Genomic DNA, 13,233 nt, shown 5'->3' with positions numbered 1-13,233 from the left:
TGGTTGCCCTGGAACTTGCTATGTAGATCAGGGTGGGTCCAAACTCAGAATATCACCTGCCTCTGCCTCCCAAGGGCTGGGATTAAAGCCAGCCGAAGTGTGTGTGTCTGTCTCTGTGTGTGTGTCCACATTTTTCTGGTTTCTTTATCAATCACTAGCAGCGTGTTTCTCATAGTTTATATAAACAAGTAAAAATTGCACGTATAGATGTGTAAGGCGATCTAAAGCTTTGGCATATATATGGCCACTGTAGCTCATTCTACCACCAACAAATTCTCCACAATAAGCATTGATGCCCAGAATGGAAAACTCTCCTGTCCCAAGATTAAAAAAAAACCTGAAGGTTAAATTTTAAATGGTTGAATGTGTAACAGTATTTGCACACCATATAGTAGAAATTTAATATACATTGTTATTTGTTTACCATATGTTAAGTTGTTTATACCTACTCTTAATAATCTATGTAATTTATGTTTATATGCTTCTGTATAAGGTTTTGAGGTTCCATATTTTATGAAAAGAAACAACATCCTTATTTTATTCCTAAATTGTTATTTGGGTTGTTTCTAATTTTATATTAGTTTGTGTTTCTAATAAATAAAAAAGGTGTTTAAACATTTTTCACTGGGTGTATAATGGTTGACTGTCTTAATGTATCTTTTGCCTTATCAATTTTTAAATACTTGCCCGAGTTATGCTGTATTTTTCATTACTCATTTGGCTTTCTGCACTTTATACATCATGATTTAGATATTATTAAAGACCTAGAGATGATTATTTTTTTCTTTTGTGTATAAAATATGATAATCTGTTTTTATTTTAAATTTTTACATTGCCTGCTTACTTAGTTATGCTTTTTGAGATTAATATATTTACAACATTTCTTTCTTCCCTTTCCCCTCTCCAAACTCTCTCATATAACCATCCCTGCAATCGCTCAGATTTATGACTTTTTTATTCATCAATTGTTACTGTATGCATATATGTATACATATATATTTCCAAATATAACCTTCTCAGTCTATAATTTCTATTTATGTTTTTAGGCCTGACCATTTGACTCTGGACAGCCAATTGGTGTGCTTTTCTCTGGGGATGACCACTTCTCTCAAGATCACTCCTGTAAGCTTTCCTTGGTTGCCTCTAGTTTGTCGTGTAGGGTTGAGACTTGATGGAATTTTTCCCAACATCTTTAGCATGTTCATTGGTGTTGTCCTTGTTCAGGTCACCTTTGAACAGTCATATTAGTGAGATTTTATGGATATTGCTATTGAAAGTATAAGTAAACACAATCTTACAATAAACATTTTAAGTCTCTGACTCTTACCATCTGTCTGCCTCCTCTTTTTAAAGGTTCCCTGATCTTTAGGCGCAGGAATATTTTATAGATTTACCCATTAGGAGTTGCTTCCACAACTCTACCTTTAGATTGTGGTTTTTTGTAATCCTCACCATTTGTTACAATGAGAAGTTTCCTTGATGAGGGATGAAGATTACAATTATCTGTGGATATATCAAATGTTCATAGATTGTTGTTAGAAATTTTGCTGATTTAGTAAATTAGAGATTTTATATTCCTCTCCAATAAGTGTAACTTCACTAGCACTGATTAGTTTCCTAGTTTTCCAGTAGTAGAAATGGTATCCTCTTGTTGAACAGGTCTTAAATCCAATTAGAAAATTGAGGTACCACTAAGATATGCATGCCACTACTGTACCCACAGGATTGTCATGCCATGCTGGCCATTAATGTAGTTAGTTCATAAGCATCATAGCTGAGTAAGAAGCTGGTTACCTTCTTCCTTTGGAAGCTTACAAGGTGCCTTCTGGTATTATGAAAGTCAGTCCTCAGGGGTCTCTGTACCATGTTTTCTGAAATGCATGGTGTCTTCAGCAATAGGGCTTACCTCTGTGGGGGTGGGACATACAACCAAGGTTTTATATTTTACGAGTCTTCGGAGCAACCTTGGTCAACAATTCAAGAGGGCTTCTCATGCCTGGATTGGTGTATTTGTTAGTTGGTCTTTGGCTCTTGGAGTGAGCACCATCAGCCTGTATCAGGAAAGTCCATTAGAACTATATATGTATATTTATATACAGAATTACATACATTATAAGTTTGTTTTAGGTAATTAATGGTATGAGTCCTTGTGGAATCTTCAGATATCCATATTACTATTTTATTCACCTCTGTTTCCCTTTCTCCCTGAAAAGGCCCCCTTTCCCATTTTTCCCTATCCTATAGCTTGTCCTACTATTACCCTTTACTCTTTCCCACCTTCTTCTGGACTTACTTACCCCTGTCTCCCCTCTGTAAAGGGCTTACACTTTCTGCATTTCCTCTTTCTTAAATTTTTTTCTTTATTTAGTTTCTACTGTTTAAGCCTTATGATCTAGCTGTTTTAAAGAAAGCTCTAGGGCTGGTTATTATTATTTGATTTTATCAAGTATAATAATCTGTTTTTAATTAGTAAGCTTAATATATTTACTGTTATTCCATATTCTTTCATCTTACTATTTTCTATTTTTTATGTGTATGAAATTTGTTTCTTATTTTACAATGTTAAGGATTCATCCATTTATGACCTTCAAAATTTTGCTAATTTTAGTTCTTTTAACACTAAACATTTATCATATACATTAATTAACTACTAAGTAACTTGAAGTAATAACTTAAGACTTCAACATATCATATAAAGGCCTTGGATCACAATTGTTCTAATTTCACTTTAGAATTTTTTTTGACACAACATCCTGGCCAAAATGTCTTGAGAAACCTAAGGGTTTATTTCCTTTTGCACTTCCATTTCAAAGACCATCGTTGAGGGAATCAGGCCAGGCACTCCAACAGGAACACAAACAGAAACAATGAAGGAATAGTTCTTACTAGCAGGCAGCACATGCCCAGCTCGTCTTCTTATATAGCCTAAGCCTAACCCTAACCCCTAACCCTAACCCTGCATAGGAATAGTGCTGTCAACAGTGAGCTGAACAGACCCTCTCACATCAAGTATAAATCAAGACAATCTCTCACAGACATTACTATAGAGCAACTCGACTGACACAAATTTTTATTTGAGGTTCTCTGTATCCATGTGACTCTAGGTTGTGACAATTTGACAGTATATTCAACAGCACAATATTAAAATTTACTTTCACTTTATTAGATTAAATAGAATTCTCATAATTCTAGCACTATTGATATACTTTTATATTAGTGTTTCTTAGATTTATACTTGATTTTCCTTTTTATTTTCTCAGACAATCTTTTTGTACCAATTTTATGTATTCTTCCAGAGTAGTCCTTAGAAAATCCTTTTTAATGGAAGTTATTGGGGGCATAAATGTCTTATAATTTATGCTGGTCTTCCAATATCTATCTTAATTTAGGCAATTAAGATAAATAAATATTATTGAGAGTACCACGCTTTTTTGTTTGGGTCACCAAACAGTTTCCAAATCATGACATGGAAACTTATTTATTTTGAATGCTCAGACTAGCTTAGGCATGTTTCTGGCTATCTCTTTTAAATTAAATTAACCTGTTTCTCCCTGTGAACCTTTTGCTTCAGGGCTTTTTACTTTTCATTCCTTCTGAATATCTTACTTGATGGAGGAAGGTCATTGTTTAAATAATAAAGAAACTGCTTGGCCTCATAGGTTAAAACATAGGTGGGAGGAGTAAACAGAACAGAATGCTGGGAGGAAGAGGAAGTGAGCTCAGACGCCATGCAGCTCATCGCCAGGGCATATGCGATGAAGCTCCGACCCAGGATGGACATAGGCTAGAATCTTTCCGGTAAGCGCACCTCGGTGCTACATACATTATTAGAAATGGGCTAGTCCAGGTGCGAGAGTTAGCCAAGAAGAGGCTAGATATAATGGGCCAAGCAGTGTTTAAAAGAATACAGTTTGTGTGTTGTTATTTCAGGTAGCTAGCCGGTGGTGGGAGCTGGGTGGCGGAATGCAGCCCGCAGCTCCTACAACACTTACTTTTACTGCTTCTCCTATCTGCTGGCTGGCCCTCAGTGTGTCCCTCATTTTCTCCTTCTTCTCCTTTTTTTCTTCTTCCTTCCCTTGAGACTGGATTTCTCCTCCTATTTATACTCTCTGATAGAAGCTATACCTATTCCTCACCTATCCCTCTCCTGCCTACCTATTGGTCATTCAGCCCTTTATTAGACCAATCAGGTATTTTAGGCAGGCAAAGTGATATAAATGTAAAACAACTTTACATAATTAAACAAATGCAGTATAAACAAAAGTAACACACCTTTACCTAGTTAAAGTAACATTCTGCAGCATAAATAAACGTAACACATCTTTCCCTAGTTAAAATAATTTTCCACAACAAATTGGGTACACGAATATTATTTGAGTACACAATTTAGAATATTATTCATGTTGTACCCTTTTTCTGATTTTTCTATTCAGTAGCCTGCTGTTAATCTAACTTGCCTTTCCTGGCAAAGTTTACTATTTGGGAGGTACATTTAGTGTATGCTGAATGTTCTTTACAATGTGCCTCTGCATGAGTGGTTTTATAACTTATCACACTTTGAATTCATTATGCTTTCTGTTTCTGTTTGTTCATATTTTCTGTTTATCTTGTTGAGCTGACATCCTAGTGAGAGTATCAGAAGGAATGAGAAGAGAATTTTAAGAAATGAAAATTGATGATGGAGTTGTGATTTATTCATTTTTATTGCTGAATAGCATTTTATTTTATGAATTTACTGTTATATTTTATCCTATAAATCACAAATTGTACCTCTTCAAGTTTTGATACTGTTTACAAAAATCTTTCAGCCTCAGAAAAACAAATACTGTATGTACTCACTCATAAGTAGATATTAGACCTAAAGCAAAGGATAACCAGACAATATTCACAGCTCCAGAGAAGTTAGGTGACAAGGAGAACCCTAAGAGTGACACGTGGATTACCATGGGAAAGGAAATTTGATGAGATCTCCTGGGTAAACTGAAGGCAAGGGAAGGCAGGAAAGTGGAGGGGATGGGGAGATGAGAACATGAAGGAACAGGTTGGTTGAGGGGAGAAGGACAGAGAAGGAGAGCAATGATAGATATCTTCAAAGAGAGAGCCACTATGGGTTAGGGAGAAACCTGATGCTAGGGGAATTTCCAGGAATCCACAAGGATGACCCCAGCTAAGACTCCTATCAATAACCGAGAGGGTGCCCGCACTGGCCTTCCCCTGTAATCAGATTGGTGAATACCCCAACTATCATCATAGAGCCTTCATCCAGTAACTGATGAAACCAGATGCAGAGATACACAACCAAGTACCAGGCTGAGTTCTGGAAATCCAATCAAAGAGAGGAGGGAGGGAATATATGAGCAAGGGAGGTAAAGATAATGATAGAGAAATCTACAGAGACAGCTGAACCAAGCTTGTGCAAACCCATGAGCTCTCGACCAACAACTATGGAACCACCATGAGACCGATCTAGGTCTTCCATATGTGGAAGACAGCTGTGAAGCTTGGACTATCTGAGGGGCCCCTGGCAGTAGGACCAGGATCTATCCTGGGTACATGAGCTAGGTTGTTGGAGCCCATTCTCTATGGCTTAATGACTTGCTGAGCCTTAATGCAGAAGGGACGGGCTCAGTCCTGCTTCAACCGAATGTGCAAGACTTTTTTGACTCCCCATGGGAACCCTTATCCATTGGGTCAGGAAACAAGGAATTTGAGGTAAATTAGTGTTATCTCCTATTTTTATATTTTTTCCAAAATATTATATTTCTTAATTTTATTCATTTTGACAAATACCTAAAATATTTTGCAAAGATAATAATAAAATATTTATAACATTATTGCATCTCAAAAAGTTAAGGCTCATGTGAGATTTTCCTTTATATCAGGACACTAAATTTTGAATTTAATAATCTTGGAAATACTGGAATATTGATTACTTAGGTTAGATAAAAGTAGATCCAGACCCATGGGAACCAATAAGTCTAAACTGTTGAAAACATGCATTCAGAAGGATGGGTAAGATCAAACAAACAACAAGATATCTTAAAAGTGTCAAAGCACTGTGATGATAGAAATGTACAGATGGAAACATTGGGGATGAAGATAGAAGTAAATTATTTTGCCCAAGGCTGATTTCAGACTGACAGTCAGAACTTCCCTTGCCTAAGGCAAATAAGTAATTAACACTGACCAGAGATGCTTGGGCAACCACCTGTGGTTGAAAGGAAATCGGGTAGAACTAAGGGAAATAAGACCCACTAAAGATTTATTGGCTACAAAATATGTTATATATCTTGATGCGTCTAATTACCTTTCGGAGTATGGACCTTATAACATTTCACAGTCTGTCTGATTGTGCACAGGTAACATTCTCATTTGTCTGAATGTCCACCTGGCATGCAACAATGTGATAACACTTACAAGACAACACTGTCTTACTTTTTTTCCATTGACATCCTGGTAGGCTTCCAAAGAATGGTGCAGACTTTTCTTTTGTCTGGAAGTTGTTCTCCTTGGGCAAATCAAATTCAAGGGTGGAGTTACAAAGAGCCAGTGGTTGTTGCTGTTTTATTGATTTCAGATGAATAAGATTCCTAACTAGGAAATTGATGAGACCGTGACAATACAAATATGGTTGGTCTTGGCTTTCTTTACTTGATTCAACATTTTTTTGATACTAAATAGATTTTAGACTTGGTACAAGGCATTTGGGACACGGTGATCAATATGGAGAAACTGGTACATTAGGTGCTGTGAACATGTAGCATATTGGTCTCTTACACTCTAGCCAGTTACAATACCTTAAAAACCTGTTTAACATATATCAGCTCAAAGCTAGAGCATCCATGACCAGGACACTCTTACATAGCTGATGTAGTTACCATTCCATTTTCATTGTTTCTGAGAATCTCTGGATAACATACAACCTTGGGAAAAGATAGTATATGTGGACTTATTGCTTTCCAGCTACACTCGTGAATGGAGGAAGAGGGGAGACAGAGAAGAGTTGTATAAACTGAGGCTCATATGCATGTTATAAGAATACAGCCTATTAAATTTCTCTCACTCATTCATCATATATTTAGTGAGGCCCCACTAAAAAGATGGTTTTTGTGATGGAGTTCATGTTCAAGTTAGGAGGAGGCAGATAACACAAAGAAACACAGGCAAAATAATAGCTTGTTGAACTGACAAACTTTCAGGACAAAAATAAAGCAGTCGAGAGTGATATGTGGTGTTGAGCTTTGGGAACTGTTAAAATATGGAATCATGAAAAATATGAATGAGATGATATTTGATTAAAGGATGGAAGGGATGAGGCAGTGTGTGTATTCATGTAAACAGCTGGGAGTAAAACATTCTGGGTACTTAGATGAAAAAAGTGCATAGACTCAAAGGCAAAAGTACACATGGTCATTTAAAACTCTCCTGAGATGGGTGTGACTACACTAAGATGAGAAGGTAAGAGAAAGGGATGGTGGAGTCAGTGCAGACATGAGAAGCTAGATAAGAAGGGCCTTTAGGTAATTTTCCGAACCCTTACTCTGACAAAAGTGATAAGCCACTACAAGGATTTTTGAAGTGCCATGATAAAGCTTAGGTTTTAAAAGAGTAGAAAGGAAATGAACCATGTGAGGCAAATGGCTATTCTCTAGCCTGTTATCTCAAGTTCTCATAACTTTCCCCCAAATATTATTTTGTTCTATTATATCCAAATGTCTGATGCAAGCAAACACATTGTAAGCGAACTCCTTAAAAACAACAATATCCAAAATGAAAACAAAAACAATCTATTGCTAGAACAGTGCCATATGGAATAACAAGCCAACTGTAAAATGCTGACACCACATACAAAGGTTGAGTTTCAGCTAATGCTATTCTGCATTCTAGTGAGATATAAAAATTAATGACCAATGGGTACACAAAATGACTGGAATTTGGCCCCACTGCTAGCCTTTCCCAAGAAACCCCATCTTCTTTTACCTAGGATTGCTAGTCTTTTTCAGAACGTAATTAGGCACAACTTCAATTGAGTGTGACAACTGACAAGAGAATTAAATTAATGCAAATTAAAACTTTAACAATAACATTATATGGAGCTTAAAATATTTACACTTTTGACACCAGATTTCTACCACTTGTTAGAAACCTCTGGAACAAAGGATCTTTGCTAAACCACCAGTCAAGTAAATTCACTGCTTCTATAAGAAAAATAATACAATTCTTAGTACCAGTTATAGACACTGTTTGTGAGCTACAGATGCAACTTCAAATATCCTTAATGAAACTATTCAATAATAAGTATAATTCATTATTAGGAAAGACCCCTAATCTAAAATGCTTCAGGGAAGAAGAATGGAGAAAGCAAGATTAGGCAACGACTATGCTTATTCTGTCCTAGGTAATTTTATGGACAGGGAATAGAATATCATGTGTCTCAAACAGGAGCTTCAACATCTCAGTTTCTATCCTAGATACTCTCAATGATTTTTCTCCACAGTAACACTTCATGACACACACACACACACACACACACACACACACACACACACACACAAATCTATAGAGATATAAACAGAAGTTCTGTCCCTGATTCTGATTCCTTCTAATTCTGATTAATTTTATTTTATCATATTTGTGCCATTTTCTTCTTTGAAAAAGTACATCATTATTTATATTGTTGTTTACTTTGAAACAGCAATCAGTCCAAGTTACCAAGTCATAAGTGTTCTTAAACCTCTTCTTGTACAATTTCCATTGCCTTTTTAAGATATAATATTTAGATTGCTGGGCTTGGAATGTGGGTTATTTGGTAAAGTGTTTGCCACCCAAGTAAGAGGACCTGCCTTTAATTTTATGACCTTGAAAGAAAATAATAAAAAGTTGGGCAAGGTGGCATGTGCTTGCAATTCCAGCGTTGGGGCTGACTAGCCAGGCAGCCTAGCCTAATCACTGAGTCAGCGAGAGACCCTGTTTCCAAAAGAAAGATGAGCAGCTCTTGAAAAACAAACTTGACACAAATGGACAGATCCGCACATGTGAACCCATACATACACATGTACCTCCCACATGCATGTAACCATACAAGCAAAAATAAAACTTAAAAGGCTGAGCAATATTTTCAAGGTTCTTTATCCTTTCTGTGTCTCCACAATATAGCCAGCATGCTCCTACATGCAACCTCTGAGCTAGTCATATAAACACAACAATACAACAGATAGGTTGTTTTCCTTAGTTCTCAATATGGTTTCACACGCTCTTTACTGTGTCCGGTGATTTTCTACCACATTTTCCTCTACATGTTTGTAAAATTGAAAGACTTTTCATTCTGAATTTATTGTTTTGTTATATAAGATCATATAGTACATACCATATATATTATAAATTTAATTTTATATTACCTTTGTATTCCTCAAGAAATACATGGGTGCATAATTTAATTTATTAACAGACTAAATGTTTCTTCCAATTTCTTTTTATTCTTTGAGAATTTTATTCACGAATACGATGATTATTCTGCCCTGAAACAACAGGAAAGGTATCCTGAGGGCAAGGCCCCAAACTTTGAAGACTCCATCTTGTTAAAGTACAAATTAATTTGAAAAGAAAACCTACAATAATAATGTCACTGAACTGACTCTCTGATAAAAACTGCCACCCAGGAAAAATGGTTCTTTGGGCTACACAAAGGACAATAAAACTGTTGCACACAGTGGTAAGGCTCTATACTGAACTGTCCTCAGAACATTGTAGTGTTATCCATTGGCATGATAGTAATGGATAATTCAAAATGGATGGGATAGTCTTGTACTAGAGTTCAAGAGTGGAACAGACTGTTTGGAGTTTCTATTGTGAGAGACAAGTGCTTAACGTTGTGAAGAAGAAGCCTAAATTGCAACCAATGTTTTAGACTGTGAGAGATTTCAAGACTAAGGGACATGCTGTGGAAAGCCACAAACGTATAGTGAGTGGCTGTCCCAAGGGAGAGGATGTTTTGTGCTGCAGGTGGCAGAGCTACAAGATGGAACTAACGAAGCTCTTTGGAGCACAGATTCCAACAGAAGCCCTAGATGTTAAATATGGTGTTAAAAGATGGCTTGTTTGCCCTAATGTTTTTCAGTCTTCCTTTCGGTTCACTCTTCCTATGAGACCGGTATTTTCTTTGGGACTAGAAATATTTACCTGGTGACATTGTATATTCAAAGTAGATAATTTGGTTTTGATTTTACAGAGCCTCTCGGTTAAAAGAGTGCCCAAGTCCAGATGAATCTTGGACTCTCAATTTTAAAATGTTGGGATTATTAAAATTAGTGGAAACTTTTGAAGTTGAACTGATGTAGTTTGCAATATGCCCAAGAGTCTCTAGGAGCAAGGAGTGGATTCACAGATTAAGTGAATTTTTTTTTCTGCCAAGTTTAACAAGAGTGCATATACTGATAAGATTTAGCTTGTCAATTTGATGGGATTTGGAAATGCCATTGCATAAATTTTTCTATGAGGGATTATCTAGGTGATCCCAATTACTGTAAATGTAGGCAATCCCATTACATGAGCTGCTGTCTCAGATGGAATAAAAGTAAGCTGAGCACAAGCATTCATTGCTTTCTACTTTGTGACTTGCTGTCCCCAGCTCTTGCCTTCATACCTACTGTGCCATGAGAGACTACATTACCTAGAACTATAAATCAAAATAAACATCCTTTCTTTAAGTGTAGGAAATTAAGGCCTACCAGGCCAAAAGGAGCCAACCTGGTGTCTGCCTGGAGCTGTCAAAGGTCCTGTCTGTGCTGAATCAATAAGAAGCAACTAAGCAGTGTTCTCTGGGTGCCTACCAACTGGCATCTTCAGAGGTCCTGATCATGACTAGCCAATGAGGGATGAGCATGAAATGTTAACTGTCAACGGATCAGAACATCTGGGTGCTGAGAGGGTATATAACTTCCGCCCCCCACCGCCCCTGTTGTTAAATAAGCATGTCTGCTGTATGCCCTCTACCTGACTCCCGGCTTTTGTATTCGTTGACATCGCACCTTTTCACCCCCACCCCCCAGGAAGACATTAGGACTCAGCAACATTTAAATTGCTGGGTTTTTTGTTTGGGGGGGGGGAGGATTTTTCCGTAGCAGAAAAACAAATAAGTAACAGATATCTGTACAACATACTTATTGGATCTGGAACTATTCAAATATTTCATTAATAATTTAATGACTTTTTTATGAATGAAATATCTGAAACAAAAATATGGTGCCAAGATAAAACTTGAATTTTGTTGATGCACATGAAAGAAAGACAAAGGCGTCTGACCTCTGCAGAAGCAGGATACACAATCATAATTCGAAGTACTTTTGGAGATCATGATTTTCCCAATCACCTTCTGATCCTCTGTATAATCAAGAATCCCTTCTACATGGTTATTCATGAGGATTTAGAATTCACTTCCCCTAAAACAGAACAATAAAATGAGGAAGAAATATTAGAAGCTGAAATGTGACTCAAAAGGCAATGTTTCTCTTTGCTTACTGTTTCAGTACAGTGGTAACACCCTGGAAGATTGTCAGTCTGCTAAAATTAGAATCAATGTTGTAATTTTGACTATATTTTAGATTTTTAAAAGTTATGACTAGGCTTATTCTAAAGAATAAAATGTAGGTTTAAGTTGCAGGCATCAAACCATTAATAGTGGCGCTAGTTGATTATTTGACAATGCTCTATATTTCTACTTCCAAGTACCTAATTGATACTTTTGTGAAGAATTCTCAAAGACATTGCAAATTTGATAATGTACCCCCAAAATTCCTTAGTCCAAGACAATGATATTTCCAGTCTCAAACCAAAGTAGTATCACTTCTTATCCACTGCATTAGTCAGCCATTACAATCTGTCAGTTTTACCAGAAAAATAACTTTTAAATCTACTGTCTTCACTGTGAATTTACATGTGCATCTGACCTGTTATGTCCAGAAAACATTGTTTTCTTTTAATCATCCACCACCTCTGGCTCATACCATCTTTCTGTTCCCTTTCAAAGATGATTTCTGAGTCTTGGCATAAGAAATAGACATCAAATGTAGTGCTGATGACTCCATACCCTCTTATTCCCTGCTCCAATACCAGATGTGATTCTTTGTATTAATTGCCATCTACTGAAGGATGAAGCTTATTTAATGAAGGTTAAGAGATGGGCTATTCTACCAGTACCACAAAATGTCATTAGGAATCATATTAATATTATCTCCATTTACTAGAATAATTGTAGTAGAATCTACACTATATCCTGACACTTATCCCTATTGATGGTGCCAGGTATTTGTTATGTCTCATGGAGTGGTCCTTGACTCCTACCTACTATGGGTCACTTCTATAATATTCCTGCCACTATTGCACCAGTAGGTATCTTTCCAGGACAATCATGACTGTAACTTAAGGAATTTGTAGCTGAGTAAGATTGATGATTATGTTTCTCTTCTGGTAGCATATATAGCACCTATCACCACTGAAAAGTAGCCAATAAGAATGACACTTCCTCTCTAGAAACGCTTGATTTCTCCATGTTTTTTTGAGTTAAGTATGTGGTGTCTCCAGCAATACAAAGTTCTAGATGAGAATAGATAGCATTTCTAATTATTTGTAATGTTTGAGAGCCTATGGGACATTATTGACCAACAAGTCCAAAAAGAGTTTGGATTATAATTTGCTGGTGATTACTAGGGGCATCATAATCCAATTATAAAGTAACTCCATTTTATTTGAACTCTTTTACATATGTGTATGCATATGTATATATTTTAGGAAGTTTCTTCAGTCCTAGATTTCCATGTAGCTTCTTTGAAAGGTATTAGTTTTCTTTATCATTTCTCATATTTCCTATGGCACCGTGCCCTCTCATCCCCACTCAACTTAATCTTTCCTATTCCTCTTTCCTCTATATGACAGCATTCTATTTCTGCTACTTTGAAAGAGACCCCTCTTATATGGCCCCTTACTAATTTTTGAACCTATGGGAATTCCAAACAAAAAAACACATGTGTAATGATTCAAAGTTAGGCATCCACATATGAGAGAAAATATCCAATGTGTGTTTTCCAGGGTCTGTATTACTTCACTTAGAGTAATGTTTTCTATCTCCATTCATTAACATTTACTTTTTTCTTAACAGCTGAATGTGTACATTTTCAGTACCCATTATTCAATAGATTGATATTTTGGTTATCTTGGCTACTATGACTAAAGCAGCAA

Source organism: Microtus pennsylvanicus, chromosome X (assembly GCF_037038515.1).
Source record: "Microtus pennsylvanicus isolate mMicPen1 chromosome X, mMicPen1.hap1, whole genome shotgun sequence".
Taxonomy (NCBI): Eukaryota; Metazoa; Chordata; class Mammalia; order Rodentia; family Cricetidae; genus Microtus; species Microtus pennsylvanicus.
Note: the sequence above shows the minus strand (reverse complement) of the source record.